The following is a 6,878-nucleotide window of genomic DNA, read 5'->3' as shown; positions in this document are numbered from 1 at the left end:
TTTTTTTTTTTTTTTTTTTTTTTTTTTTTTTTTTTTTTTTTTTTGTATTTTCATTGTTTCCATTATTATTTTGTGTGTGTTTTCAGTTTTTGTAATACCCTTGGCCTATCTCAACTTTACAAAGATCCCCACCCATATTTTCTTCTAGGAGTTTTATTTTTTCTAGGAGTTGAATCATGTTCAACATTAGGTGTGATTTATCGCATGTTAAGTTTTGTGTATGGCATGAGACAGGAGTTCAAGATAAATGTTCTTTAGTTGAATTTGAATAAATAAACTATGTGTTTTTAACAGATTATGTCAGAGGTCCTGATAAAAATTACTTGACCATGTGTGCAGGAAGGCATTTTTAGACTTTGCATGCAATGGTATATTTTTCTAGCATTATAAATTGTTATGGTGTTTTGACTACAGTAACTTTGTTGTAAATATAGAAATCAGATGCTGTCATTATTCTACTTTTCTCAATTTCAAAATTATTTCTTCTACTTTAACCCTTTCATTGGCGTAGATAAGTTAGAAAGATGCTAATTTCTGTTGCTATGATGGCTTATAGGGCAGGTTTAGGGGAAAACTGATATATCAACGTATAGGCTCCTGGCTATGAACACTTACCTTGTATTTCTCTCTACTTGCTTGGTCTTGAATATTCTTAGATTTATTTTGTTATTTTAGTGTATAGAGCTCAAAAAATGAGCCTCTTCTTTTTTAAATTATATTAGATATTTTCTTCATTTACATTTCAAAGGCTATCCCAAATATCCCCTATACCCTAATCCCACTCTGCTTCCCTACCCACTCACTCCCACTTCTTGGCCCTGGCATTCCCCTGTATTATGGGGCATATAAAGTTTGCAAGACCAAGGGGCCTCTTTTCCCAATGATGGCCGATTAGGCCATTTTCTGCTATATATGCAGCTAGAGACACGAGCTCTGGGGGTACTGATTAGTTCATATTGTTGTCCCACCTATAGGGGTGCAGACCCCTTCAGTTCCTTGAGTAATTTCTCTAGCTCCTCCATTAGGGGCCCTATGTTCTATCCTATAGATGACTGTGGGCATCCACTTCTGTATTTGCCAGGCACTGGCATAGCCTCACAAGAGATAGCTATATCAGGGTCCTTTCAGCAAAATCTTGCTGCCATATGCAATAGTGTCTGCGTTTGGTGACTGATTATGGGATGGACCCTCTAGCTGCCTGCAGCCACACTAACTGGGTTCCTGAGTGGGAGGCAGGAGCTATATGAGAGAAAATGGCAAGAGAAATGATGGAAGCCAAGACATAATTTTCTGTTCAAAGCTTCAAAGTTTACTAAGAGTCTGTGCTTATAAGGAGGGGAGGCCCATGCCCCGCCAATTCATTCTTGGTGCCCATCCTGAGCCTGTAGGCAACCTGCCAGATGCTGTCTTCAGAATATTTCAAGGGTCTCTCAGCAGGTAGCAGTGTCTTGGAGAAGAGCAGGGGCAGGTGTAGAACAATAGAGCCAGCTAAAGGTTCCACCCCAGGTGGTCCCATGCTCAGTGGCAACAAGGTCAAAGTCAGCCTGGTTCAAGGCTGGGGGAGGGAACAGGACCCCCAGGTGGGGAAGTCTCTGGATGGTCCATCCTTTCTTCTTAGCTCCAAACTTTGTCTCTGCAACTTCTTCCATGGGTATTTTATTCCCTATTTTGGGGAGAAATGAAGTATCCACGCATTGGTCTTCCTTCTTCTTGATTTTCTTGTGTTTTGGAGATTGTATCTTGGGTATTCTAGGTTTCTGGGCTAATATCCGCTTATCAGTGAGTGCATATCAAGTGAGTTCTTTTGTGATTGGGTTACCTCACTCAGGATGATATCCTCCAGATACATCCATTTGCCTAAAAATTTCATGAATTCATTGTTTTTAATAGTTCCACGGTGTAAATGTACCACATTTTCTGTTGAGGGACATCTAGGTTCTTTCCAACTTCTGGCTATTATAAATAGGGCAGCTATAAACATAGTGGAGCATGTGTCCTTACTACCAGTTGGAACATCTTCTGGGTATATACCTAGAAGAGGTATTGCTGAATCTGCCGGTAGGACTATGTCCAGTTTTCTGAGAAACTGCCAGACTGATTTCCAGAGTGGTTGTACCAGCTTGCAATCCCACCAGCAATGGAGGAGTGTTCCTCTTTCTCCACATTCTCGCCAGCATCTGCTGTCACCTGAATTTTTGATCCTAGCCATTCTGACTGGTGTGAGGTGAAATCTCAGGGTTGTTTTGATTTGCATTTCCCTGATGATTAAGGATGTTGAACATTTTTTCAAGTGCTTCTCAGCCATTCGGTATTCCTCAGTTGAGAATTCTTTATTTAGCTCTGTACCCCATTTTTTAATGGGGTTATTTGAATTTCTGGAGTTCAGCTTCTTGAGCTCTTTGTATATATTGGATGTTAGTCCCCTATCAGATTTAGGATTGGTAAAAAATTCTTTCCCAATCTGTTGGTGGCCTTTTTATCTTATTGACAGTGTCTTTTGCCTTACAGAAGCTTTGCAATTTTATGAGGTCCCATTTGTCGATAATGAGCCTCTTCTTAAATGATCATTTTTGATGGCCTATGATAATCTTCATCTTTTAAATATTTTACTTTTCAATTACTTGGAAGTATGTAAAGACAAGTTATTTTTGCATATTGAAATTTTATCCCCATTAGTTAACTAAAATAATTTATTAATGTAACATTTTTTGTAGATTCTTAAGGGTTTTTATGTATAATGATCATATAATTTGAATATAGAGGTATTTTTACCTCTCCACTTATTCTTTAAAATATTTATCTATTCCATCTCCCTCCATTTTTCTCTTTCCTCTTTCTTTCCTTCCTTCCCTCCATTCTTCTCTCTCTCTATCCCTCCCTCTCTTTCTCCCTACCTCTAGCCAATATCTCCAGTCTCTACATCCAAACTGAAAAATTCAGGATTGTCTTGGCTGTGGTAATCTTTTTAACTATTTTGGCACATTGTATATGCTGTTCATTCCATATTACAACAATTTCTTTTCTTGAACACAGGTTTCTGTAGCCCCTTGAATACATGCATATGCATATATATTTTTCCTTAATTATGTATGTGTGTATACATATATTCGATCTTAGTTTGCTAAACATGTAGACCATACTTGGTATTTGCTTAAATAACATTTTTATTGAACATGACTCAATTTTTCATATCTTTGCACAGATCTGAATATATAGCAATTATTGGATAATGAATTAGAAAGCCTCTGGAGACTGCTGGTTTTATTTGAAAATGATTTGTATGTAGTTCAATTATTTCCTTATATTATGTTACCTTAACCTCACTTATAGTCTTTGTTAGGGAAGATGTCTGGAAAGCCAGGGTATTTTCCAGACCCTGAAATTTGATAGAGCTGAACTTCTGAACTCTATCCACTTGCAGATTTTGTTAAGCTTTTGTATTTCGTTTTGCTGTATGCGTTTGGAATCAGGCATGGTCCTTTCAAAAGCAGCATTTCTCTGGAGAATATCATGGTATTAACATTTCAGTCACAAATGCTCTGTTCTTCGTTGCTCCTTGTAGAGCCTGCACTCTGGTAAGCCCTGACACCTCACTTGGCCATAAGGAGCACAGCCCCTAGCTAAGCACTCTTGTGAAGTGCCTGTCTTAAATTTTGTGAGTCTCCTCTCCATGTGAGCTCTCCTGGGATCCTGTATTGTGTGTTCCATATGTTTTATGTCCTCCCACTCTAATTCTTTAATGGAGACAAAAATCTGACTTTAATGCACTGAGCTGTCATGCAAGCAGACCATGGAAATCTACGTCTACCAAGGGGGCAGACACCTGGCCTGTTATGAGGCTCCCAAGCTCTTTTTGATCAGGACCCCCAGTCTTACTTGTGTGTGTTTGGCCTCCCGATATGCTTGTTCATGATAAGAGCACTGATTTAGGGCCAGTTATTTCTTCATTGTTAGAAATCTTGGTATTCATTAAGTGACATCAATCCAAGAGCCCCTTGTAGGCACTGGGCATATAAGGTTAAAATGCCCCAATATTGTAGATGTCACTTCAAATTTTGTTCATAGTAATATTTGCAAATCTTAATTAAGCACAGTATGAAAATAGATATATATATATAGATATATATATAGATATATATATATGTGTGTGTGTGTGTGTGTGTGTGTGTGTAACGGTCATATCGAGGTCATAGGGCTTCCACAAACTCTAATCTTTTCTATATGTTGGGAACCTTTATCTATTCAGTCATTTTGAATTATGAGAATGTTGTGGTCAGCAGTTACTCTACTGTGTCATGAAAAGTAAGAGGTAATTTTTCATTGCTTCCTCTGCTTTAGTCTCTCTTACCTCACTTCTTTTAATGTTTCCATCTCTCTTCCTTTGATAACAGTCACTATCTCATTTTTTTCTTCTGAGATCAACTGCTTATTTTTAGAGATGAGTGGGGCTATGTATTATTTGTCTTCAATGTCTTCTGATTTGTTTTGCTTAAACAACGACTTCCAGTTTCATTCATGCTTCTGAAAACATCAGAATTCCATTACTTTTCACGATGCAATATTTCACACTTTCTATATTCATCATTCATTGAGATAGATACCTTGCTTGACTCTGTGTTGTGTACTATGAATGATATCGTCATAGACATAGGAATGTTGGGAACTCTTTAATATGATGATTATGCCTCCTTTGATCATATGCATAGTAGTAAGAGTGTATCTTCCAATTCCTTATGTCTTCTAAAGTTTCATTTTTAAATAATATTATTGTAAAGATCGTTTACTACTTTGGTTGTTGGCTCTTTGCCAGCAGGTCTAAGTGAGAGGAGAGAACCAGGACCAGCTGGGTCTGTTGGGGCTGAGCAGAATGGCGAGTGTCTTTGGCCTAAAAGAAACACATTGGGCTGGAAGTCTTGTTAAAGCAGGAATCAGCCTCTTGCTTACATAGGGTTGAGGGAGGAGGTGGGGATTTTTTGGTTGGGTGAGATGATGTAGGAAGTGGTATAAGAGATGGGAAAGGGTGATGGAGGGTATGGGGTGATTGACAGGGCCAATCAAGCTATTTACATCAGCGGTAGCTATGCAAAGGCGGGCCGTGTTGAGTCCCTCTAGTACAGAAGTGAGGGAGGCAGGTTCTCAGACCCTAGTCATGCTCAGGGATTTCATTTCCGTTAGGGCCATAGATTTTTGGCCGAGTTAGGCCTAACATTTGGTTAAATGTGTTCACAAATATTTCATGTTATTGTAACCTTTTAAAATAAGATTCATTTTTTAATTTCTTTTTCAGCAAGTGCACTATTGACAAATAAAAATGTTACTATATTTTGATTTTGTATCCTGCGACTTCAGTGAATTCATTTTTCAATTTTAACAGTTCTTTGATAGCATATTTATATTTTTTCCATATATATATGCATGTGATTTTCATTTATGGATTCTTTGCCTTTTTCTTTTTTAATCTGCTTGCTTTTTTATTTATTTCTATTGCCCAGTTGCTATTGTTAATATTTACAATACTATATTAAACCAGTGAAAATAAATTGTTAGAATAAGCTATGCAATCCCAGATAAATCACACCAAGAGACAGGACACATGTGGTAGGTTTTATTGGGAGAGGGGCAGAGGCATCCTCTGGGAGAGGGTGGAAAGAAAGAAGAGGGAGGGGTCAGGGAGGGTGAATCTTTTATCCTGGCAGTGGTGTATGCACAGAGGGATGTGCGGCGGGGCCATGGCGCATGTGCAATGGGACAGATGCAGGAGTGACGATGCTGTTGCCTAGAGATGACGTTTGCAGGAGTGATGCTGTCACCTAGAGATGGTGTCACATCACTGGGTCTGGGAACTGGTTGTGACGCTTCTAGCTGTCCATGGATGTGCCCGATCCTAAATAACATAAATAATGGAAATATATATGTAGTTTTTAGATGTGGGGATCTGATTTTTTTTTTTTAATACACACCATTCCTGTGTATCACCAAAAGGCAAAAATATATGTAGAATGAACTGGCAAATGTTTGAAAGTTCAGAGTCTCCTGAAATTCTTCCAGGTTGTCTGGGCACGCATATTCCCATATAGTATTGCCATTTTGTGCCTCTCGGATCACTTGTGATAAAGCATCTCTGAGAAAAGTAAGATGCTATTGATTCTGCAATTTGCTTTCAAGTTGCTGTCACTTCTGAATTTTGATGTAGATACCTCAGGGGGACAAATGTGCAGACAGTGTCACTTTGTTATGACCGCCACCTGGTATGCTGCAATTATAAGGTGTCAGGGACATTAAATGTGCATTCAGATTTTCAAAGATGATATTAAAATGTTGGGTGACTTTTTAACCTTAGAATAACACAGCATTCAGTTTTTAAACTTAATTTGCCAAAAAAACCAGAAATCAATTACTAAATAAAAAAGATTTTTCAACAAACTCAAAGGCATCTTTGAAGGTTTCTTGTCTCATAATGTTGTGTCAGAGCTTTTCCTTTTTAAACGTTTTATCTCATTTTTATTTTATTTATATCTTTTTCTTCTCTCTTTTTGCACTACAAGTTCTTTTCAAATATATTATGGTTTACAGTTTCATGTACAACCACTGGGTCTCTGTTTCTTGTGGCTAATTTTGTTTTGTTTTGTTTTTCATTCAATTTGTTTGCTTTGCCCAATGACAATGCGTTAGTTTTGTTGTCTAGTGCAGTACAGTGCGGTATGGTATTATTAGCCCTTAGGAGCATGCTTATTTCATAATGAGAGTCAGAAAGGGGGTGGGTTTGAATAAGAGGGAAGATAAGAAAGAACTTGGAGGAGTAGAGAGAGGGGAAACCATAATCAGAATATATTATATATATATATATATATATATATATATATATATATATATATATA

This window comes from Mus pahari, chromosome 8, assembly GCF_900095145.1.
Source record: "Mus pahari chromosome 8, PAHARI_EIJ_v1.1, whole genome shotgun sequence".
Lineage (NCBI taxonomy): Eukaryota > Metazoa > Chordata > Mammalia > Rodentia > Muridae > Mus > Mus pahari.
The sequence above is the reverse complement of the archived record's forward strand: the minus strand, read 5'-3'. Positions refer to the sequence as shown.